This window comes from Struthio camelus, chromosome W, assembly GCF_040807025.1.
Source record: "Struthio camelus isolate bStrCam1 chromosome W, bStrCam1.hap1, whole genome shotgun sequence".
NCBI lineage: Eukaryota > Metazoa > Chordata > Aves > Struthioniformes > Struthionidae > Struthio > Struthio camelus.
The window spans coordinates 8,611,250-8,634,943 of NC_090981.1; the positions used below are offsets into that span (position 1 = coordinate 8,611,250).

Sequence of the window (23,694 nt, forward strand, 5' to 3'; positions counted from 1 at the left end):
AGGGTTCAGGCGAAGGCATTTTGTAAAGGTGTTGAGGTCAAGGGGTTGAGGCCAGGGCTTCAGGCCAAGGCTTTTCCAAAGGGGTTCAGGCAACTTTTCCGACCAAGTCTTTTCCAAAGGGATTCAAGCAAGGGATTGAGGCCAGGGGTTGAGACCAAGTCTTTTCCAAAGGGATTCAGGCCAGGGGTTCAGGCTAAGGCTTTTCTAAAGGCCTTCAAGCAAGGGATTCAGGCCAGGGGTTTCTCCAAAGGGATTAAGGCCAGGGGTTCAGGTCTAGGCTTTTCCAAAGGGTTTCAGGGCACGGGTTGAGGCCAGGGGTTCAGGTCACGGCTTTTCCAAAGGGATTCAGGCCAGGGGTTCAGGCCAAGGCTTTTCCAAAGGGGTTTAGACCAGTGGTTCAGGCCAAGGCTTTTCCAAAGGGGTTCAGGCCAAGATTTCAGGCCAAGGCTTTTCCAAAGGGGTTCAAGCCAGAGGTTCAGGTCAAGGCTTTTCCAAAGGGGTGGAGGGGAAGTGTTCAGGCCAAGGATTTCCAAAGGTGTTCAAGCCAAGGGGTTCAGGCCAGGGATTCAGGCCAAGGATTCAGGCCAGGGTTCAGGCCAAGACTTTTCCAAAGTGGTTCGAGCAAGGGGTTCAGTCCAAGGTTTCTCCAAAAGGGATTTTGACCAGGGGTTCCGGCCAAGGGTGCAAGCCAAGGCTTTTCTAAAGGGGTTGAGGCCAAGGTTTCAGGCCAAAACGTTTCCAAAGGGCTCCAGGCCAAGGGTTCCGGCCAAGGCTTTTCCAATGGGGTTCAGGTCAGGGTTTCTGGCCAATTCTTTTCTAAAGCGATTCAAGAAAGGGGTTCAGGCCAAGGTTTCTCCAAAGGGATTAAGACCAGGGATTCAGGGCAACCTTCCAGGTCAAGGCATTTTCCAAAGGGATTCAGGCTAGGGGTTCAGTCCAAGAGTTTTGCAAAGGTGTTTCGGCCAAGGGGTTCAGGCCAGGGGTTCAGGCCAATCCTTTTCCAAAGGGGTTCAGGCCAGGGGTTCAGGCCAAGACTTTTCCAAAGGGGTTCAGACCAGTGGTTCAGGCCAAGGCTTTTCCAAACGGATTCAGGCCAGGGGTTCAGGCCAAGGCTTTTCCAAGGTGGTTCAGCCCAGGGGTTGAGGCCAAGGCTTTTCCAAAGGGGTTCAAGCAAGGAATTCAGGCCAAGGGTTCAGGCGAAGGCTTTTGTAAAGGTGTTGTGGCCAAGGGGTTCAGGCCAGGGGTTCAGGCCAAGACTTTTCCAAAGGGGTTCAGGCAACTTTTCCGACCAAGGCTTTTCCAAAGGGATTCAGGCCAGGGCTTCAGGCCAAGGCTTTTCCAAAGGGGTTCACACCAAGGGTTCAGGTCAAGGCTTTTCCAAAGGGCTTCAGGCCAGGTGTTCATGTCAAGGCTTTTCCAATGGGGTTGAGGCCAAGGATTTTCCAAAGGGGTTCAAGCCAGAGGTTCAGGCCAAGGCTTTTCCAAAGGAGTTCAAGCAAGGAATTCAGGCCAAGGGTTCAGGACAAGCCTTTTCCAAAGGTGTTCAGGTCAAGGGATTCAGGCCAGGGGTTCAGGCCAAGGCTTTTCCAAAGGGGTTCAAGCAAGGGATTCAGGCCAGGGGTTTAGACCAAGGCTTTTCCAAAGGGGTTCAAGCAAGGGATTCAGGCCAGGGCTTCAGGCCAAGGCTTTTCCAAAGGGGTTCAAGCAAGGGAATCAAACCAAGGGTTCAGGCCAAGGCTTTTCCAAAGGGGTTCAAGCAAGGGATTCAGGCCAGGGCTTCAGGCCAAGGCTTTTCCAAAGGGGTTCAAGCAAGGGAATCAAACCAAGGGTTCAGGCCAAGGCTTTTCCAAAGGGGTTCAAGCAAGGGCTTCAGGCCAGGGGTTCAGGCCAAGGCTTTTCCAAAGGGGTTCAAGCAAGGGATTCAAACCAAGGGTTCAGGCGAAGGCATTTTGTAAAGGTGTTGAGGCCAAGGGATTCAGGCCAGGGCTTCAGGCCAAGGCTTTTCCAAAGGGGTTCAGGCAAGGGATTCAGACCAAGGGTTCAGGCCAAGGCTTTTCCAAAGGGGTTCAGGCCAGGGGTTCAGGCCAAGGCTTTTCCAAAGGGGTTCAAGCAAGGAATTCAGGCCAAGGGTTCAGGCGAAGGCATTTTGTAAAGTGTTGAGGCCAAGGGGTTCAGGCCAGGGCTTCAGGCCAAGGCTTTTCCAAAGGGGTTCAGGCAACTTTTCCGACCAAGTCTTTTCCAAAGGGATTCAAGCAAGGGATTGAGGCCAGGGCTTCAGGCCAAGGCTTTTCCAAAGGGGTTCAGGCCAGGAGTTCAGGCCAAGGCTTTTCCAAAGGGGTTTCAGGCCAGGGGCTCAGGCCAATGCATTTCCATAGGGATTCCGACCAGGAGTTCAGGCCAACGCTTTTCCAAAGGGGTTCAGGCCAGGAGTTCAGGCCAAGGCTTTTCTGAAGGGATTCATGCCAACGGGTTCAGGTCAAGGCTTTTCCTAAGGGATTCAGGCCAAGGAGTTCAGGTCAAGGCTTTTCCAAAAGGGGTTCAGGCCAAGGTTTCAGGCCAAGGCTTTTCTGAAGGGATTTAAGCCAACTATTCGGGTCAAGACTTTTCCTAATGGGTTCACATCAAAACCTTTCCAAACGGGTTCAGTCCAAGGGTTCAGGCCAAGGCTTTTCCAAAGGGATTAAGGCCAGGGGTTTAGACCAACACTTTTAGAAAGGGGTTCACACCAAGGCTTTTCCAAAGGGATTAAGGCCAGCGGTTTAGACCAAGGCTTTTCTCAAAGGATTCAGGCCAAGGCTTTCCTGACGGGATTCAGACCAAGGGTTCAGGCCCGGGGTTCGGGTCAATGCATTTCCAAAGGGGTTCAGGGCAGGGGTTTAGAACAAGGCTTTTCTGAAGGGATTCAGGCCAAGGATTTCAGGTCAAGAGTTTTCCAAAGGGATTCAGGACCAGTTTTTCCAAAGGGGTTCAGGCCAAAGCTTCGGGCCAAGACTTTTCCAAAGGGATTCAGGCCAGGGATTCAGGCCCAGGGCTTGGCTCAAGGCTTTTTCAAAGGGGTTCAGGCCAAGGGTTCAGGTCAGGGCTTTTCCATAGGGGTTCAGGCCAGGGGTTTAGACCAAGACTTTTCCAAAGGGGTTCAGACCAAGGCTTTTCTCAAAGGGTTCACACCAGGATTTGAGGCCAAGGCTTTTCCAAAGGGGTTCATACCAAGGATTCAGGCCCAGGGTTCAGGCCAAGACTTTTTCACAGGGGTTCAGGCCAGGGGTTCAGGCCAAGGCTTTTCCAAAGGGGTTCAGGCAAAGGGTTAAGGCCAAGGCTTTTCCAAAGGGGTTCAGGCAGAGGGTTCAGGCAAAGACTTTTCTGAAGGGATTCAGGCCAGGGGTTCAGGCGAAGGATTTCCCAAGGGGTCCAGTCAAGGGATTTAGACCAAGGCTTTTCCAAAGGGGTTTCAGGCCAAGAGTTCAGGCGAAGACTTTTGCAAAGGGGTTCAGGCCAAGGGTTCAGGCCCAGGGTTCAGGACAGGTTTTTCCAAAGGGGTTTCAGGCCAGGGGCTAAGGCCAATGCCTTTCCATAGGGATTCGGACCAGGAGTTCAGGCCAAGGCTTTTCCAAAGGGATTCAGGCCAGGGCTTCAACACAAGGCTTTTCCAAAGGGGTTCAGGCCAGGAGTTCAGGCCAGGGCTTCAGACCAAGGCTTTTCCAACGGGGTTCAGTCCAAGGGTTCAGGCCAAGGCTTTTCCAAAGGGGTTCAGGCTAGGGGTTTAGACCAAGGCTTTTCCAAAGGGGTTCAGGCCAAGGGTTCAGGCCAAGGCTTTTCCACAGGGGTTCAGGCCAGGGGTTCAGGCCAAGGCTTTTCCACAGGGGTTCAGGCCAGGGCTTCAGGCCAAGGGTTTTCCAACGGGGTTCAGGCCAAGGGTTCAGGCCAAGGCTTTTCCAAAGGGGTTCAGGCCAAGAGTTCAGGCCAAGAGTTTTCCAAAGGGGTTCAGGCCAAGGCTTTTCCAAAGGGGTTCATGCCAGGGGTTCAGGTCAAGGCTTTTCCCAAGGGGTTCAGCACAGGTTTTTCCAAAGGGGTTCAGGCCAAAGCTTCGGGCCAAGACTTTTCCAAAGGGGTTTCAGGCCAGGGGTTCAGGCCCAGGGCTCAGCTCAAGGCTTTTCCAAAGGGATTCAGGCCAGGGATTCAGGTCCAGGGCTCAGCTCAAGGCTTTTCCAAAGGGGTTTCAGGCCAGGGGCTCAGGCCAATGCATTTCCATAGGGATTCCGACCAGGAGTTCAGGCCAAGGCTTTTCCAAAGGGGTTTCAGGCCAGGAGTTCAGGCCAAGGCTTTTCCGAAGGCATTCTGGCCAACAGGTTCAGGTCAAGGCTTTTCCTAAGGGATTCAGGCCAAGGCGTTCAGGTCAAGACTTTTCCAAAGGGGTTCAGGCCAAGGCTTTTCTGAAGAGATTTAAGCCAACTATTCGGGTCAAGACTTTTCCTAATGCGTTCAGATCAAAACCTTTCCAAACGGGCTCAGACCAAGGGTTCAGGCCAAGGCTTTTCCACAGGGGTTCAGGCCAGGGCTTCAGACCAAGGGTTTTCCAACGGGGTTCAGGCCAAGGGTTCAGGCCAAGGCTTTTCCAAAGGGGTTCAGGCCAAGAGTTTTCCAAAGGGGTTCAGGCCAAGGCTTTTCCCAAGGGGTTCATGCCAGGGGTTCAGACCAAGGCTTTTCCAAAGGGGTTCAGCACAGGTTTTTCCAAAGGGGTTCAGGCCAAAGCTTCGGGCCAAGAGTTTTCCAAAGGGGTTCAGGCCAAGGCTTTTCCCAAGGGGTTCATGCCAGGGGTTCAGACCAAGGCTTTTCCAAAGGGGTTCAGCACAGGTTTTTCCAAAGGGGTTCAGGCCAAAGCTTCGGGCCAAGACTTTTCCAAAGGGATTCAGGCCAGGGATTCCGACCAGGAGTTCAGGCCAAGGCTTTTCCAAAGGGGTTTCAGGCCAGGGGCTCAGGCCAATGCATTTCCATAGGGATTCCGACCAGGAGTTCAGGCCAAGGCTTTTCCAAAGGGGTTCAGGGAAAGGGTTCAGGCAAAGGCTTTTCCAAAGGGTTCAGGCAATGGGTTCAGACAAAGGGTTCAGACAAATGCTTTTCCAAAGGGTCAGGCAAAGGGTTCAGGCAGAGACTGTACCGAAGGGTTCAGGCAACGGTATCGGGCAGAGACTTTACCCAAGGGTTCAGGCAAAGGTTTAAGGCAAAGGCTTTTCCAAAGGGTTCAGACATAGGGTTCAGGGAAAGGGTTCAGACCAAGGATTTTCCAAAGGGTTCAGGCAAAGTGTTCAGGCAATGACTTTTCCAAAGGGTTCAGGAAAAGAGTTCAGACAAAGAGTTCAGGAAAAGGCTTTTCCAAAGGGTTCAGTCAAAAACTATTCCAAAGTGTTCAGGCAAAGGGTTCAGGCAAAGGCTTTTCCAAAGGGTTCAGGCAAAAGGTTCAGGCAAAGGGTTCAGGCAAATGCTTTTCCAAAGGGTTCAGACATAGGGTTCAGGGAAAGGGTTCAGGCAATGACTTTTCCAGACGGTTCAGGCAAAGGCTTTTCCAAAGTGTTCAGGGAAAGGATTCAGACGAATGGTGTTCCAAAGGGTTCAGGGAATGACTTTTCAAAAGGGTTCAGGCAAAAACTATTCCAAAGAGTTCAGGCAAAGGTTTCAGGCAAAGGCTCTTCCAAAGGGTTCAGACAAAATATTCAGACAAATGCTTTTCCAAAGGGTTCAGGCAAAGGGTTCAGGCAGAGACTTTTCCCAAGGGTTCAGGCAACGGCATCAGGCAGAGACTTTACCCAAGGGTTCTGGCAAAGGGTTCAGGCAAAGGCTTTTCCAAAGGGTTCAGGCAAAAGGTTCAGGCAGAGGGTTCAGGCAAAGACTTTTCTGAAGGGATTCAGGCCAGGGGCTAAGGCCAATGCCTTTCCATAGGGATTCGGACCAGGAGTTCAGGCCAAGGCTTTTCCAAAGGGATTCAGGCCAGGGCTTCAACACAAGGCTTTTCCAAAGGGGTTCAGGCCAGGAGTTCAGGCCAGGGCTTCAGACCAAGGCTTTTCCAACGGGGTTCAGGCCAAGGGTTCAGGCCAAGGCTTTTCCAAAGGGGTTCAGGCTAGGGGTTTAGACCAAGGCTTTTCCAAAGGGATTCAGGCCAGGGCTTCAACACAAGGCTTTTCCAAAGGGGTTCTAGCCAGGAGTTCAGGCCAGGGCTTCAGACCAAGGCTTTTCCAACGGGGTTCAGGCCAAGGGTTCAGGCCAAGGCTTTTCCACAGGGGTTCAGGCCAGGGTTTCAGGCCAAGGCTTTTCCACATGGGTTCAGGCCAAGGCTTTTCCCAAGGGGTTCAGGCCATGCTTTCAGGTCAAGGCTTTTCCCAAGGGGTTCACGCCAGGGGTTCAGGTCAAGGCTTTTCCCAAGGGGTTCAGCACAGGTTTTTCCAAAGGGGTTCAGGCCAAAGCTTCGGGCCAAGACTTTTCCAAAGGGGTTTCAGGCCAGGGATTCAGGCCCAGGGCTCAGCTCAAGGCTTTTCCAAAGGGGTTTCAGGCCAGGGGCTCAGGCCAATGCATTTCCATAGGGATTCCGACCAGGAGTTCAGGCCAAGGCTTTTCCAAAGGGGTTTCAGGCCAACGAGTTCAGGCCAAGGCTTTCCGAAGGCATTCAGGCCAATGGTTTCAGGTCAAGGCTTTTCCTAAGGGATTCAGGCCAAGGAGTTCAGATCAAAACCTTTCCAAACGGGCTCAGGCCAAGGGTTAAGGCCAAGGCTTTTCCAAAGGGGTTCAGACTAATGATTCAGGGCCAGGGTTCAGGCCAAGGCTTTTCCAAAGCGGTTCAGGTCAAGGATTCAGGCCAAGGATTTTACAAAGGGATTCAGCCCAAGGGATTTAGACAAAGGCTTTTCCAAAGGGGTTCACGCCAAGGCTTTTCCAAAGGGATTCAGGCCAGGGGTTTAGACCAAGGTTTTTCTCAAAGGGTTCAGGCCAAGGATTCAGGCCAAGGCTTTCCTGACGGGATTCAGACCAAGGGTTTTCCCAAGGGGTTCAGGCCCAGGGTTCAGACCAAGGCTTTTCTGAAGGGATTCAGACCAAGGGTTCAGGTCCAGGGTTCAGGACAGGTTTTTCCAAAGGGGTTTCCGGCTAGAGGCTAAGGCCAATGCCTTTCCATAGGGATTCGGACCAGGAGTTCAGGCCAAGGCTTTTCCAAAGGGATTCAGGCCAGGGCTTCAGACCAAGGCTTTTCCAACGGGGTTCAGGCCAAGGGTTCAGGCCAAGGCTTTTCTAAAGGGGTTCAGGCCAGGGGTTTAGACCAAGGCTTTTCCCAAGAGGTCCAGACCAAGGGTTCAGGCCAAGGCTTTTCCACAGGGGTTCAGGCCAGGGGTTCAGGCCAAGGCTTTTCCACAGGGGTTCAGGCCAGGGCTTCAGACCAAGGGTTTTCCAACGGGGTTCAGGCCAAGGGTTCAGGCCAAGGCTTTTCCAAAGGGGTTCAGGCCAAGAGTTCAGGCCAAGAGTTTTCCAAAGGGGTTCAGGCCAAGGCTTTTCCAAAGGGGTTCATGCCAGAGGTTCAGGTCAAGGCTTTTCCCAAGGGGTTCATGCCAGGGGTTCAGGTCAAGGCTTTTCCCAAGGGGTTCAGCACAGGTTTTTCCAAAGGGGTTCAGGCCAAAGCTTCAGGCCAAGTCTTTTCCAAAGGGGTTTCAGGCCAGGGGTTCAGGCCCAGGTCTCAGCTCAAGGCTTTTCCAAAGGGATTCAGGCCAGGGATTCAGGTCCAGGGCTCAGCTCAAGGCTTTTCCAAAGGGATTCAGGCCAGGGATTCAGGTCCAGGGCTCAGCTCAAGGCTTTTCCAAAGGGGTTTCAGGCCAGGGGCTCAGGCCAATGCATTTCCATAGGGATTCCGACCAGGAGTTCAGGCCAACGCTTTTCCAAAGGGGTTTCAGGCCAACGAGTTCAGGCCAAGGCTTTTCCGAAGGCATTCTGGCCAACGGGTTCAGGTCAAGGCTTTTCCTAAGGGATTCAGGCCAAGGAGTTCAGGTCAAGACTTTTCCAAAGGGGTTCAGGCCAAGGATTCAGGCCAAGGCTTTTCTGAAGGGATTTAAGCCAACTATTCGGGTCAAGACTTTTCCTAATGCGTTCGGGTCAAAACCTTTCCAAACGGGCTCAGGCCAAGGGTTCAGGCCAAGGCTTTTCCAAAGGGGTTCAGACTAAGGATTCAGGGCCAGGGTTCAGGCCAAGGCTTTTCCAAAGGGGTTCAGGCCAAGGCTTTTCCACATGGGTTCAGGCCAGGGGTTTAGACCAACACTTTTCCAAAGGGGTTCACACCAAGGCTTTTCCAAAGGGATTAAGGCCAGCGGTTTAGACCAAGGTTTTTCTCAAAGGGTTCAGGACAAGGATTCAGGCCAAGGCTTTCCTGACGGGATTCAGACCAAGGGTTCAGGCCCAGGGTTCAGACCAAGGCTTTTCCAAAGGGGTTCAGGGCAGGGGTTTAGAACACGGCTTTTCTGAAGGGATTCAGGCCAAGGAGTTCAGGTCAAGGCTTTTCCAAAGGGGTTCAGGCCAAGGATTCAGGCCAAGGCTTTTCTGAAGGGATTTAAGCCAACTATTCGGGTCAAGACTTTTCCTAATGCGTTCAGATCAAAACCTTTCCAAACGGGCTCAGGCCAAGGGTTCAGGCCAAGGCTTTTCCAAAGGGGTTCAGACTAAGGATTCAGGGCCAGGGTTTAGACCAAGGTTTTCCCAAAGGGGTTCAGGCCAAGGCTTTTCCAAAGGGATTCAGGCCAGGGGTTTAGACCAACACTTTTCCAAAGGGGTTCACGCCAAGGCTTTTCCAAAGGGATTAAGGCCAGCGGTTTAGACCAAGGCTTTTCTCAAAGGGTTCAGGACAAGGATTCAGGCCAAGGCTTTCCTGACGGGATTCAGACCAAGGGTTCAGGCCCAGGGTTCTGGTCAAGGCTTTTCCAAAGGGGTTCAGGGCAGGGGTTTAGACCAAGGCTTTTCCAAAGGGGTTCAGGCCAGGGGTTCAGGCCAAGGCTTTTCCAAAGGGGTTCAGGCCAAGGGTTCAGGCCAAGGCTTTTCCACAGGGGTTCAGGCCAGGGGTTCAGGCCAAGGCTTTTCCACAGGGGTTCAGGCCAGGGCTTCAGACCAAGGGTTTTCCAACGGGGTTCAGGCCAAGGGTTCAGGCCAAGGCTTTTCCAAAGGGGTTCAGGCCAAGAGTTCAGGCCAAGAGTTTTCCAAAGGGGTTCAGGCCAAGGCTTTTCCAAAGGGGTTCAGGCCAAGGGTTCAGGTCAAGGCTTTTCCCAAGGGGTTCATGCCAGGGGTTCAGGTCAAGGCTTTTCCCAAGGGGTTCAGCACAGGTTTTTCCAAAGGGGTTCAGGCCAAAGCTTCAGGCCAAGACTTTTCCAAAGGGGTTTCAGGCCAGGGGTTCAGGCCCAGGGCTCAGCTCAAGGCTTTTCCAAAGGGATTCAGGCCAGGGATTCAGGTCCAGGGCTCAGCTCAAGGCTTTTCCAAAGGGGTTTCAGGCCAGGGGCTCAGGCCAATGCATTTCCATAGGGATTCCGACCAGGAGTTCAGGCCAAGGCTTTTCCAAAGGGGTTTCAGGCCAGGAGTTCAGGCCAAGGCTTTTCCAAAGGGGTTTCAGGCCAGGAGTTCAGGCCAAGGCTTTTCCGAAGGCATTCAGGCCAACGGGTTCAGTTCAAGGCTTTTCCTAAGGGATTCAGGCCAAGGAGTTCAGGTCAAGACTTTTCCAAAGGGGTTCAGGCCAAGGATTCAGGCCAAGGCTTTTCTGAAGGGATTTAAGCCAACTATTCGGGTCAAGCCTTTTCCTAATGCGTTCAGATCAAAACCTTTCCAAACGGGTTCAGACCAAGGGTTCAGGCCAAGGCTTTTCCAAAGGGGTTCAGGCCAAGGCTTTTCCAAAGGGGTTCAGACTAATGATTCAGGGCCAGGGTTCAGGCCAAGGCTTTTCCAAAGAGGTTCAGGCCAAGGCTTTTCCACAGGGGTTCAGGCCAGGGGTTCAGGCCAAGGCTTTTCCACAGGGGTTCAGGCCAAGGCTTTTCCAAAGGGATTAAGGCCAGCGGTTTAGACCAAGGCTTTTCTCAAAGGGTTCAGGCCAAGGATTCAGGCCAAGGCTTTTCTGAAGGGATTCAGACCAAGGGTTCAGGCCCATGGTTCAGGACAAGGCTTTTCCAAAGGGGTTCAGGCCTGGGGTTTAGACCAAGGCTTTTCCAAAGGGGTTCAGGCCAAAGCTTCGGGCCAAGACTTTTCCAAAGGGGTTCAGGCCAGGGGTTCAGGCCCAGGGCTCAGCTCAAGGCTTTTTCAAAGGGGATTCAGGACAAGGGTTCAGGCCAAGGCTTTTCCAAAGGGGTTCAGGCCAGGGGTTTAGACCAAGACTTTTCCAAAGGGGTTCAGGCCAAGGGTTCAGGCCAAGGCTTTTCCACAGGGGTTCAGGCCAGGGGTTCAGGCCAAGGCTTTTCCACAGGGGTTCAGGCCAGGGCTTCAGACCAAGGGTTTTCCAACGGGGTTCAGGCCAAGGGTTCAGGCCAAGGCTTTTCCAAAGGGGTTCAGGCCAAGAGTTCAGGCCAAGAGTTTTCCAAAGGGGTTCAGGCCAAGGCTTTTCCCAAGGGGTTCAGGCCAAGGGTTCAGGTCAAGGCTTTTCCCAAGGGGTTCATGCCAGGGGTTCAGACCAAGGCTTTTCCCAAGGGGTTCAGCACAGGTTTTTCCAAAGGGGTTCAGGCCAAAGCTTCGGGCCAAGACTTTTCCAAAGGGATTCAGGCCAGGGATTCTGACCAGGAGTTCAGGCCAAGGCTTTTCCAAAGGGGTTCAGGCCAGGAGTTCAGGCCAAGGCTTTTCCAAAGGGGTTTCAGGCCAGGGGCAAAGGCCAATGCATTTCCATAGGGATTCCGACCAGGAGTTCAGGCCAAGGCTTTTCCAAAGGGGTTCAGGGAAAGGGTTCAGGCAAAGGCTTTTCCAAAGGGTTCAGGCTATGGGTTCAGACAAAGGGTTCAGACAAATGCTTTTCCAAAGGGTCAGGCAAAGGGTACAGGCAGAGACTGTACCGAAGGGTTCAGGCAACGGTATCGGGCAGAGACTTTACCCAAGGGTTCAGGCAAAGGGTTAAGGCAAAGGCTTTTCCAAAGGGTTCAGACATAGGGTTCAGGGAAAGGGTTCAGACCAAGGCTTTTCCAAAGGGTTCAGGCAAAGGGTTCAGTCAAAGGCTTTTCCAAAGGATTCAGACATAGGGTTCAGGGAAAGGGTTCAGGGAAAGGGTTCAGACCAAGGCTTTTCCAAAGGGTTCAGGCAAAGGCTTGTGCAAAGGGCTCTGGCAAAGACTTTTCCAAAGGGTTCAGGGAAAGCATTCAGGGAAAGCCTTTTCCAAAAGATTCAGGGAAAGGTTTCAGGCCAAGGCTTTTCCAAAAGGTTAAAGGTAAAGGTTTCAGAGAAATGCTTTTCCAAAGGGTTCAGACAAAGACTTTTCCAAAGGGTTCAGGGAAAGGATTCAGACAAAGGGTTCAGGTAAAGGCTTTTCCAAAGGGTTCAGTCAAAAACTATTCCAAACTGTTCCAGCAAAGGGTTCAGGGAAAGGCTTTTCCAAAGGATTCAGACATAGGGTTCAGGGAAAGGGTTCAGGCAATGACTTTTCCAAAGGGTTCAGGCAAAAGGTTCAGGCAAAGGGTTGAGGCAAATGCTTTTCCAAAGGGTTCAGGCAAAGGGCTCACGCAAAGGCTTTTCCAAAGGTTTCAGGCAATGGGTTCAGACAAAGGGTTCAGGCAAAGTGTTTGGGCAAAAACTTTTCCAAAGGGTTCAGGCAAAGGGTTCAGGCAAAGGGTTGAGGCAAAGGCTTTTCCAAAGGGTTCAGTCAAAGGCTTTTCTAAAGGCTTCAGACATGGGGTTCAGGGAAAGGGTTCAGGCAATGACTTTTCCAAAGGGTTCAGGCAAAGGCTTTTCCAAAGGGTTCAGGCAAAAACTATTCCAAAGGGTTCAGGGAAACGGTTCAGGCAATGACTTTTCCAAAGGGTTCAGGCAAAGGCTTTTCCAAAGGGTTCAGACAAAATGTTCAGACAAATGGTTTTCCAAAGGGTTCAGGCAACGGGTTCAGGCAAAGCATTCAGGCAGAGACTGTACCCAAGGGTTCAGGCAACGGCATCAGTCAGAGACTTTACCCAAGGGTTCTGGCAAAGGGTTCAGGCAAAGGCTTTTCCAAAGGGTTCAGGTAAAGGGCTCACGCAAAGTCTTTTCCAAAGGGTTCAGGCAATGGGTTCAGGGAAAGGGTTCAGGCAAAGTCTTTTCGAAAGGTTTCAGGCAAAGGGTTTGGACAAAGGATTCAGGCAAAGGGTTCAGGCAAAGGCTTTTCCAAAGGGTTCAGGTAAAGGGCTCACGCAAAGTCTTTTCCAAAGGGTTCAGGCAAAAGGTTCAGGCAAAGGGTTCAGGCAAAGGCTTTTCCAAAGGATTCAGACATAGGGTTCAGACAAAGAGTTCATTCAAAGGCTTTTCCAAAGGTTACAGGCAAAAACTATTCCAAAGGGTTCAGGGAAAGGCTTTAGGCAAAGGGCTCAGGCAAATGCTTTAGGAACGGAGTTCAGGGAAAGGGTTCAGGCAAAGGGTTCAGGCAGAGACTGTACCCAAGGGTTCAGGCAACGGGATCAGGCAGAGACTTTACCCAAGGGTTCAGGCAAAGGGTTAAGGCAAATGCTTTTCCAAAGGGTTCAGGCAAAAGGTTCAGGCAGAGGGTTCAGTCAAAGGCTTTTCTAAAGGGTTCAGACATAGGGTTCAGGGAAAGGGTTCAGGCAATGACTTTTCCAAAGGGTTCAGGTAAAGGCTTTTCCAAAGGTTACAGGCAAAAACTATTCCAAAGGGTTCAGGGAAATGGTTCAGGCAATGACTTTTCCAAAGGGTTCAGGCAAAGGCTTTTCCAAAGGGTTCAGGGAAAGGGCTCACGCAAAGTCTTTTCCAAAGGTTTCAGGCAATGGGTTCAGGCAAAGGGTTCAGGCAAAGCGTTCAGGCAGAGACTGTACCCAAGGGTTCAGGCAACGGCATCAGGCAGAGACTTTACCCAAGGGTTCTGGCAAAGGGTTAAGGCAAAGGCTTTTCCAAAGGGTTCAGGCAAAGGGTTCAGGCAAATGATTCAGGTAAAGTCTTTTTGAAAGGGTTCGGGCAAAGGTTTCAGGCAAAGGGTTCAGGCAAAGGGTTCATGCAAAGACTTTACCCAAGGGTTCAGGCAAAGGCTTTTCCAAAGGTTACAGGCAAAAACTATTCCAAAGGGTTCAGGGAAAGGCTTTAGGCAAAGGGTTCAGGCAAATGCTTTAGGAACGGAGTTCAGGGAAAGGGTTCAGGCAAAGGGTTCAGGCAGAGACTGTACCCAAGGGTTCAGGCAACGGGATCAGGCAGAGACTTTACCCAAGGGTTCAGGCAAAGGGTTAAGGCAAATGCTTTTCCAAAGGGTTCAGGCAAAAGGTTCAGGGAAAGGCTTTTCTAAAGGCTTCAGACATAGGGTTCAGGGAAAGGGTTCAGGCAATGACTTTTCCAAAGGGTTCAGGGAAAGGGCTCACGCAAAGTCTTTTCCAAAGGTTTCAGGCAATGGGTTCAGGCAAAGGGTTCAGGCAAAGTGTTTGGGCAAAAGCTTTTCCAAAGGGTTCAGGCAAAGGCTTTAGGCAAATGATTCAGGCAAAGCCTTTTCGAAAGGTTTCAGGCAAAGGGTTTGGACAAAGGATTCAGGCAAAGGGTTCAGGCAAAGGGTTCAGTCAAAGGCTTTTCCAAAGGATTCAGACATAGGGTTCAGGCAAAGTGTTCAGGCAATGACTTTTCCAAAGGGTTCAGGAAAAGAGTTCAGACAAAGAGTTCAGGAAAAGGCTTTTCCAAAGGGTTCAGTCAAAAACTATTCCAAAGTGTTCAGGCAAAGGGTTCAGGCAAAGGCTTTTCCAAAGGGATTGTGGAAAGGGTTCAGGCAAAGGGTTCAGGCAAAGGCTTTTCCAAAGCGTTCAGGCAAAGGGTTCAGGCAAAGGCTTTTCCAAAGGGTTCAGGGAAAGGGTTCAGGCAAAGGCTTTTCCAAAGGATTCAGGCAAAAGATTCAGGCAAAGGGTTCAGGCAAAGGCTTTTCCAAAGCGTTCAGGCAAAGGGTTCAGGCAAAGGTTTTTCCGAAGGGTTCAGGCAAAGGGTTCAGGCAAAGGTTTTCCAAAGGGTTCAGGCAAAAGGTTCAGGCAAAGGGTTCAGGCAAATGCTTTTCCAAAGGGTTCAGGCAAAAGGTTCAGGCAAAGGGTTCAGGCAAAGGTTTTTCCAAAGGGTTCAGGCAAAGGGTTCAGGCAAAGGCTTTTCCAAAGCGTTCAGGCAAAGGGTTCAGGCAAAGGCTTTTCCAAAGGGTTCAGGCAAAGGGTTCAGGCAAAGGTTTTCCAAAGGGTTCAGGCAAAAGGTTCAGGCAAAGGGTTCAGGCAAATGCTTTTCCAAAGGGTTCAGGCAAAAGGTTCAGGCAAAGGGTTCAGGCAAAGGTTTTTCCAAAGGGTTCAGGCAAAGGGTTCAGACAAAGGCTTTTCCAAAGGGTTCAGGCAAAAGGTTCAGGCAAAGGGTTCAGGCAAATGCTTTTCCAAAGGGTTCAGGCAAAAGGTTCAGGCAAAGGGTTCAGGCAAAGGCTTTTCTAAAGGGTTCAGACATAGGGTTCAGGGAAAGGGTTCAGGCAATCACTTTTCCAAACGGTTCAGGCAAAGGCTTTTCCAAAGGGTTCAGGCAAAGTGTTCAGGCAAAGGGTTCAGGCAAAGGCTTTTCCAAAGGGATTGTGGAAAGGGTTCAGGCAAAGGCTTTTCCAAAGGGTTCAGGCAAAAGATTAAGGCAAAGGGTTCAGGTAAAGGCTTTTCCAAAGCGTTCAGGCAAAGGGTTCAGGCAAAGGTTTTTCCAAAGGGTTCAGGGAAAGGGTTCAGGCAAAGACTTTTCCAAAGGGTTCAGGCAAAGGCTTTTCCAAAGGGTTCAGGGAAAGGGTTCAGGCAAAGACTTTTCCAAAGGGTTCAGGCAAAGGGCTCACGCAAAGTCTTTTCCAAAGGTTTCAGGCAATGGGTTCAGGCAAAGGGTTCAGGCAAAGTGTTTGGGCAAAAGCTTTTCCAAAGGGTTCAGGCAAAGGCTTTAGGCAAATGATTCAGGCAAAGCCTTTTCGAAAGGTTTCAGGCAAAGGGTTTGGACAAAGGATTCAGGTAAAGGGTTCAGGCAAAGGGTTCAGTCAAAGGCTTTTCCAAAGGATTCAGACATAGGGTTCAGGCAAAGTGTTCAGGCAATGACTTTTCCAAAGGGTTCAGGAAAAGAGTTCAGACAAAGAGTTCAGGAAAAGGCTTTTCCAAAGGGTTCAGTCAAAAACTATTCCAAAGTGTTCAGGCAAAGGGTTCAGGCAAAGGCTTTTCCAAAGGGATTGTGGAAAGGGTTCAGGCAAAGGGTTCAGGCAAAGGTTTTTCGAAAGGTTTCAGGCAAAGGGTTTGGACAAAGGATTCAGGCAAAGGGTTCAGGCAAAGGGTTCAGTCAAAGGCTTTTCCAAAGGATTCAGACATAGGGTTCAGGCAAAGTGTTCAGGCAATGACTTTTCCAAAGGGTTCAGGAAAAGAGTTCAGACAAAGAGTTCAGGAAAAGGCTTTTCCAAAGGGTTCAGTCAAAAACTATTCCAAAGTGTTCAGGCAAAGGGTTCAGGCAAAGGCTTTTCCAAAGGGATTGTGGAAAGGGTTCAGGCAAAGGCTTTTCCAAAGGGTTCAGGGAAAGGGTTCAGGCAAAGGCTTTTCCAAAGGGTTCAGGCAAAGGGTTCAGGCAAAGGGTTCAGGCAAAGGCTTTTCCAAAGCGTTCAGGCAAAGGGTTCAGGCAAAGGTTTTTCCAAAGGGTTCAGGCAAAGGGTTCAGGCAAAGGTTTTCCAAAGGGTTCAGGCAAAAGGTTCAGGCAAAGGGTTCAGGCAAATGCTTTTCCAAAGGGTTCAGGCAAAAGGTTCAGGCAAAGGGTTCAGGCAAAGGTTTTTCCAAAGGGTTCAGGCAAAGGTTTCAGGCAAAGGCTTTTCCAAAGGGTTCAGGCAAAAGGTTCAGGCAAAGGGTTCAGGCAAATGCTTTTCCAAAGGGTTCAGGCAAAAGGTTCAGGCAAAGGGTTCAGGCAAAGGCTTTTCTAAAGGGTCAGACATAGGGTTCAGGGAAAGGGTTCAGGCAATCACTTTTCCAAACGGTTCAGGCAAAGGCTTTTCCAAAGGGTTCAGGCAAAGTGTTCAGGCAAAGGGTTCAGGCAAAGGCTTTTCCAAAGGGATTGTGGAAAGGGTTCAGGCAAAGGGTTCAGGCAAAGGCTTTTCCAAAGCGTTCAGGCAAAGGGTTCAGGCAAAGGCTTTTCCAAAGGGTTCAGGGAAAGGGTTCAGGCAAAGGCTTTTCCAAAGGGTTCAGGCAAAAGATTCAGGCAAAGGGTTCAGGCAAAGGCTTTTCCAAAGCGTTCAGGCAAAGGGTTCAGGCAAAGGTTTTTCCAAAGGGTTCAGGCAAAAGGTTCAGGCAAAGGGTTCAGGCAAATGCTTTTCCAAAGGGTTCAGGCAAAAGGTTCAGGCAAACGGTTTAGGCAAAGGCTTTTCCAAAGGGTTCAGGCAAAGGGTTCAGGAAAAGGGTTCAGTCAAAGGCTTTTCTAAAGGGTTCAGACATAGGGTTCAGGGAAAGGGTTCAGGCAATGACTTTTCCAGACGGTTCAGGCAAAGGCTTTTCCAAAGAGTTCAGGCAAAGGATTCAGACGAATGGTGTTCCAAAGGGTTCAGGGAATTGCTTTTCAAAAGGGTTCAGGGAAAAACTATTCCAAAGAGTTCAGGCAAAGGGTTCAGGCAAAGGCTTTTCCAAAGGGTTCAGGCAAAGCGTTCAGGCAGAGACTGTACCCAAGGGTTCAGGCAACGGCATTAGGCAGAGACTTTACCCAAGGTTTCTGGCAAAGGGTTAAGGCAAAGGCTTTTCCAAAGGGTTCAGGCAAAAGGTTCAGGCAAAGGGTTCAGGCAAAGGTTTTTCCGAAAGGTTCAGGCAAAGGGTTCAGGCAAAGGCTTTTCCAAAGGGTTCAGGCAAAAGGTTCAGGCAAAGGGTTCAGGCAAAGGTTTTTCCAAAGGGTTTAGGCAAAGGGTTCAGACAAAGGCTTTTCCAAAGGGTTCAGGCAAAAGGTTCAGGCAAAGGGTTCAGGCAAAGGCTTTTCTAAAGGGTTCAGACATAGGGTTCAGGGAAAGGGTTCAGGCAATCACTTTTCCAAACGGTTCAGGCAAAGGCTTTTCCAAAGGGTTCAGGCAAAGTGTTCAGGCAAAGGGTTCAGGCAAAGGCTTTTCCAAAGGGATTGTGGAAAGGGTTCAGGCAAAGGGTTCAGGCAAAGGCTTTTCCAAAGCGTTCAGGGAAATGGTTCAGGCAAAGGCTTTTCCAAAGGGTTCAGGCAAAAGATTCAGGCAAAGGGTTCAGGCAAAGGCTTTTCCAAAGCGTTCAGGCAAAAGGTTCAGGCAAAGGGTTCAGGCAAATGCTTTTCCAAAGGGTTCAGGCAAAAGGTTCAGGCAAAGGCTTTTCCAAAGGGTTCAGGCAAAGCGTTCAGGCAGAGACTGTACCCAAGGGTTCAGGCAACGGCATTAGGCAGAGACTTTACCCAAGGTTTCTGGCAAAGGGTTAAGGCAAAGGCTTTTCCAAAGGGTTCAGGCAAAAGGTTCAGGCAGAGGGTTCAGGCAAAGACTTTTCCAAAGGGTTCACGCAAAGACTTTTCCAAAGGGTTCAGGCAAAGGGCTCACACAAAGTCTTTTCCAAAGGTTTCAAGCAATGGGTTCAGACAAAGGGTTCAGGCAAAGTGTTTGGGCAAAAGCTTTTCCAAAGGGTTCAGGCAAAGCCTTTAGGCAAATGATTCAGACAAAGTCTTTTCGAAAGGGTTCAGGCAAAGGGTTCGAGCAAAAGGTTCAGGCAAAGGGTTCAGGCAAAGACTTTTCCAAAGGGTTCAGGCAAAGGGCTCACGCAAAGTCTTTTCCAAAAGTTTCAGGCAATGGGTTCAGGCAAAGGGTTCAGGCAAAGTGTTTGGGCAAAAGCTTTTCCAAAGGGTTCAGGCAAAAGGTTCAGGCAAAGGGTTCAGGCAAAGGGTTCAGTCAAAGGCTTTTCTAAAGGCTTCAGACATAGGGTTCAGGGAAAGGGTTCAGGCAAAAGCTTTTCCAAAGGGTTCAGGCAAAAGGTTCAAGCAAAGGGTTCAGTCAAAGGCTTTTCGAAAGGGTTCAGGCAAAGGCTTTTCCAAAGGTTACAGGCAAAAACTATTCCAAAGGGTTCAGGGAAAGGCTTTAGGGAAAGGGTTCAGGCAAGTGCTTTAGGAACAGAGTTCAGGGAAAGGGTTCAGGCAAAGGCTTTTCCAAAGGGCTTGTGGAAAGGGTTCAGGCAAAGGGTTCAGGCAGAGACTTTACCCAAGGGTTCAGGCAACGGGATCAGGCAGAGACTTTACCCAAGGGTTCAGGCAAAGGGTTAAGGCAAAGGCTTTTCCAAAGGGTTCAGGCATAGGGTTCCGGGAAAGGGTTCAGGCAAAGGCTTTTCCAAAGGGTTCAGGAAAAGGCTTTAGGCAAAGGGTTCAGGCAAAGCGTTGAGGCAAAAGGCTTTTCCAAAGGTTTCAGGCAAAGGTTTCAGGCAAAGGCTTTTCCAAAGGGTGCAGGCAAAAGGTTCAGGCAAAGGGTTCAGGTAAAGGGTTCAGGCAAAGGCTTTTCTAAATGGTTCAGACATAGAGTTCAGGGAAAGGGTTCAGGCAATGACTTTTCCAAACGGTTCAGGCAAAGGCTTTTCCAAAGGGTTCAGGCAAAGGATTCAGACGAATGGTGTTCCAAAGGGTTCAGGCAAAAACTATTCCAAAGAGTTCAGGCAAAGTGTTCAGGCAAAGGCTTTTCCAAAGGGTTCAGGCAAAGGATTCAGACGAATGGTGTTCCAAAGGGTTCAGGCAAAAACTATTCCAAAGAGTTCAGGCAAAGTGTTCAGGCAAAGGCTTTTCCAAAGGGTTCAAACAAAATATTCAGACAAATGCTTTTCCAAAGGGTTCAGGCAAAGGGTTCAGGCAAAGGCTTTTCCAAAGGGTTCAGGCAAAGGGTTCAGGAAAAGGGTTCAGTCAAAGGCTTTTCTAAAGGGTTCAGACATAGGGTTCAGGGAAAGGGTTCAGGCAATGACTTTTCCAGACGGTTCAGGCAAAGGCTTTTCCAAAGGGTTCAGGGAAAGGATTCAGACGAATGGTGTTCCAAAGGGTTCAGGGAATGACTTTTCAAAAGGGTTCAGGGAAAAACTATTCCAAAGAGTTCAGGCAAAGGGTTCAGGCAAAGGCTTTTCCAAAGGGTTCAGGCAAAGCGTTCAGGCAGAGACTGTACCCAAGGGTTCAGGCAACGGCATTAGGCAGAGACTTTACCCAAGGTTTCTGGCAAAGGGTTAAGGCAAAGGCTTTTCCAAAGGGTTCAGGCAAAAGGTTCAGGCAGAGGGTTCAGGCAAAGACTTTTCCAAAGGGTTCACGCAAAGACTTTTCCAAAGGGTTCAGGCAAAGGGCTCACACAAAGTCTTTTCCAAAGGTTTCAAGCAATGGGTTCAGACAAAGGGTTCAGGCAAAGTGTTTGGGCAAAAGATTTTCCAAAGGGTTCAGGCAAAGCCTTTAGGCAAATGATTCAGACAAAGTCTTTTCGAAAGGGTTCAGGCAAAGGGTTCGAGCAAAAGGTTCAGGCAAAGGGTTCAGGCAAAGACTTTTCCAAAGGGTTCAGGCAAAGGGCTCACGCAAAGTCTTTTCCAAAAGTTTCAGGCAATGGGTTCAGGCAAAGGGTTCAGGCAAAGTGTTTGGGCAAAAGCTTTTCCAAAGGGTTCAGGCAAAAGGTTCAGGCAAAGGGTTCAGGCAAAGGGTTCAGTCAAAGGCTTTTCTAAAGGCTTCAGACATAGGGTTCAGGGAAAGGGTTCAGGCAAAAGCTTTTCCAAAGGGTTCAGGCAAAAGGTTCAAGCAAAGGGTTCAGTCAAAGGCTTTTCGAAAGGGTTCAGGCAAAGGCTTTTCCAAAGGTTACAGGCAAAAACTATTCCAAAGGGTTCAGGGAAAGGCTTTAGGGAAAGGGTTCAGGCAAGTGCTTTAGGAACAGAGTTCAGGGAAAGGGTTCAGGCAAAGGCTTTTCCAAAGGGCTTGTGGAAAGGGTTCAGGCAAAGGGTTCAGGCAGAGACTTTACCCAAGGGTTCAGGCAACGGGATCAGGCAGAGACTTTACCCAAGGGTTCAGGCAAAGGGTTAAGGCAAAGGCTTTTCCAAAGGGTTCAGGCATAGGGTTCCGGGAAAGGGTTCAGGCAAAGGCTTTTCCAAAGGGTTCAGGAAAAGGCTTTAGGCAAAGGGTTCAGGCAAAGCGTTGAGGCAAAAGGCTTTTCCAAAGGTTTCAGGCAAAGGTTTCAGGCAAAGGCTTTTCCAAAGGGTGCAGGCAAAAGGTTCAGGCAAAGGGTTCAGGTAAAGGGTTCAGGCAAAGGCTTTTCTAAATGGTTCAGACATAGAGTTCAGGGAAAGGGTTCAGGCAATGACTTTTCCAAACGGTTCAGGCAAAGGCTTTTCCAAAGGGTTCAGGCAAAGGATTCAGACGAATGGTGTTCCAAAGGGTTCAGGCAAAAACTATTCCAAAGAGTTCAGGCAAAGTGTTCAGGCAAAGGCTTTTCCAAAGGGTTCAAACAAAATATTCAGACAAATGCTTTTCCAAAGGGTTCAGGCAAAAACTATTCCAAAGAGTTCAGGCAAAGTGTTCAGGCAAAGGCTTTTCCAAAGGGTTCAAACAAAATATTCAGACAAATGCTTTTCCAAAGGGTTCAGGCAAAGGGTTCAGGCAAAGGCTTTTCCAAAGGGTTCAGGCAAAGGGTTCAGGAAAAGGGTTCAGTCAAAGGCTTTTCTAAAGGGTTCAGACATAGGGTTCAGGGAAAGGGTTCAGGCAATGACTTTTCCAGACGGTTCAGGCAAAGGCTTTTCCAAAGGGTTCAGGGAAAGGATTCAGACGAATGGTGTTCCAAAGGGTTCAGGGAATGACTTTTCAAAAGGGTTCAGGGAAAAACTATTCCAAAGAGTTCAGGCAAAGGGTTCAGGCAAAGGCTTTTCCAAAGGGTTCAGGCAAAGCGTTCAGGCAGAGACTGTACCCAAGGGTTCAGGCAACGGCATTAGGCAGAGACTTTACCCAAGGTTTCTGGCAAAGGGTTAAGGCAAAGGCTTTTCCAAAGGGTTCAGGCAAAAGGTTCAGGCAGAGGGTTCAGGCAAAGACTTTTCCAAAGGGTTCACGCAAAGACTTTTCCAAAGGGTTCAGGCAAAGGGCTCACACAAAGTCTTTTCCAAAGGTTTCAAGCAATGGGTTCAGACAAAGGGTTCAGGCAAAGTGTTTGGGCAAAAGATTTTCCAAAGGGTTCAGGCAAAGCCTTTAGGCAAATGATTCAGACAAAGTCTTTTCGAAAGGGTTCAGGCAAAGGGTTCGAGCAAAAGGTTCAGGCAAAGGGTTCAGGCAAAGACTTTTCCAAAGGGTTCAGGCAAAGGGCTCACGCAAAGTCTTTTCCAAAAGTTTCAGGCAATGGGTTCAGGCAAAGGGTTCAGGCAAAGTGTTTGGGCAAAAGCTTTTCCAAAGGGTTCAGGCAAAAGGTTCAGGCAAAGGGTTCAGGCAAAGGGTTCAGTCAAAGGCTTTTCTAAAGGCTTCAGACATAGGGTTCAGGGAAAGGGTTCAGGCAAAAGCTTTTCCAAAGGGTTCAGGCAAAAGGTTCAAGCAAAGGGTTCAGTCAAAGGCTTTTCGAAAGGGTTCAGGCAAAGGCTTTTCCAAAGGTTACAGGCAAAAACTATTCCAAAGGGTTCAGGGAAAGGCTTTAGGGAAAGGGTTCAGGCAAGTGCTTTAGGAACAGAGTTCAGGGAAAGGGTTCAGGCAAAGGCTTTTCCAAAGGGCTTGTGGAAAGGGTTCAGGCAAAGGGTTCAGGCAGAGACTTTACCCAAGGGTTCAGGCAACGGGATCAGGCAGAGACTTTACCCAAGGGTTCAGGCAAAGGGTTAAGGCAAAGGCTTTTCCAAAGGGTTCAGGCATAGGGTTCCGGGAAAGGGTTCAGGCAAAGGCTTTTCCAAAGGGTTCAGGAAAAGGCTTTAGGCAAAGGGTTCAGGCAAAGCGTTGAGGCAAAAGGCTTTTCCAAAGGTTTCAGGCAAAGGTTTCAGGCAAAGGCTTTTCCAAAGGGTGCAGGCAAAAGGTTCAGGCAAAGGGTTCAGGTAAAGGGTTCAGGCAAAGGCTTTTCTAAATGGTTCAGACATAGAGTTCAGGGAAAGGGTTCAGGCAATGACTTTTCCAAACGGTTCAGGCAAAGGCTTTTCCAAAGGGTTCAGGCAAAGGATTCAGACGAATGGTGTTCCAAAGGGTTCAGGCAAAAACTATTCCAAAGAGTTCAGGCAAAGTGTTCAGGCAAAGGCTTTTCCAAAGGGTTCAAACAAAATATTCAGACAAATGCTTTTCCAAAGGGTTCAGGCAAAGGGTTCAGGCAAAGGCTTTTCCAAAGGGTTCAGGCAAAGCGTTCAGGCAGAGACTGTACCCAAGGGTTCAGGCAACGGCATCAGGCAGAGACTTTACCCAAGGGTTCTGGCAAAGGGTTAAGGCAAAGGCTTTTCCAAAGGGTTCAGGCAAAGGGTTCAGGCAAATGATTCAGGCAAAGTCTTTTTGAAAGGGTTCGGGCAAAGGTTTCAGGCAAAGGGTTCAGGCAAAGGGTTCATGCAAAGACTTTACCCAAGGGTTCAGGCAAAGGCTTTAGGCAAAAGGTTCAGGCAAAGGCTTTTCTAAAGGGTTCAGACATAGGGTTCAGGGAAATGGTTCAGGTAAAGGCTTTTCCAAAGGGTTCAGGCAAAGGGTTCATGGAAAGGCTTTTCCAAAGGGTTCAGGCCAAGAGTTCAGGCAAAGGGTTCAGTCAAAGGCTTTTCCAAAGGGTTCAGGCAAAGGGTTCAGGCAAAGGGTTCAGGCAAAGGCTTTTCCAAAGGATTCAGACAGGGCTCAGGCAAAGGGTTCAGGCAAAGGCTTTTCCAAAGGTTTCAGGCAAAGGCTTTTGCAAAGGGTTCAGGAAAAGAGTTCTGGCAAAGGCTTTTCCAAAGGGTTCAGTCAGAGATGTTTCCAAAGGGTTCAGGGAAAGGATTCAGACAAATGGTTCAGGTAAAAGCTTTTCCAAAGGGTTCGTACAAAGGGTTCAGGCAAAGGATTCAGACGAATGGTGTTCCAAAGGGTTCAGGCAAAGACTTTTCCAAAGGGTTCAGGGAAAGGGTTCAGACAAAATGTTCAGACAAATGCTTTTCCAAAGGGTTCAGGCAAAGGGTTTTCTAAAGGTTACAGGCAAAAACTCTTCCAAAGTGTTCAGGGAAAGGCTTTAGGCAAAGGGTTCAGGCAAACGCTTTAGGAACAGAGTTCAGGCACAGGGTTCAGGCAAAGGCTTTTCCAAAGGGTTCAGGCAAAGGGCTCACGGAAAGGGTTCAGGTGAGGTGGAAGTATGGTTAATGGAATTGGGGCACTATGAATATGCTAACCCTGTGATTGAAATACGCTGACTCTGTGTTTGACCTAGAGTAACCCTAGTCGCTTGAGCAAGAGCAAGTAGATAACATGCCTGAATCCGCCGCCTGGATCTGGATTTGATGGTCACAGAGTAAGCGGAATGAAACAACAGATGGCTCCTGCACTGAGTGACCAGACCAATCCGGCTGATGGAAGATGCGCGTGGACAAGGGGACCTAACCAATCCAAGCACTGGAAGTGGTGCGTGACAGC

At 49.8% G+C, this 23,694-nt stretch overlaps 1 protein-coding gene across 2 annotated transcripts in view; it reads left to right on the forward strand.

Annotated features, from left to right (window-relative positions):
• LOC138064092 (uncharacterized) overlaps positions 1 to 23,694 on the forward strand; it is a 126,349-nt gene that overhangs the window by 95,302 nt on the left and 7,353 nt on the right. Inside the window, exon 2 of one of the 2 annotated variants that reach the window (XR_011137337.1) lies at positions 23,492 to 23,682. The gene's annotated coding sequence lies outside the window, so the exon portion shown is untranslated. The remainder of the gene's footprint in view (positions 1 to 23,491; positions 23,683 to 23,694) is intronic. The other variant, XM_068925040.1, reaches the window with a different exon arrangement.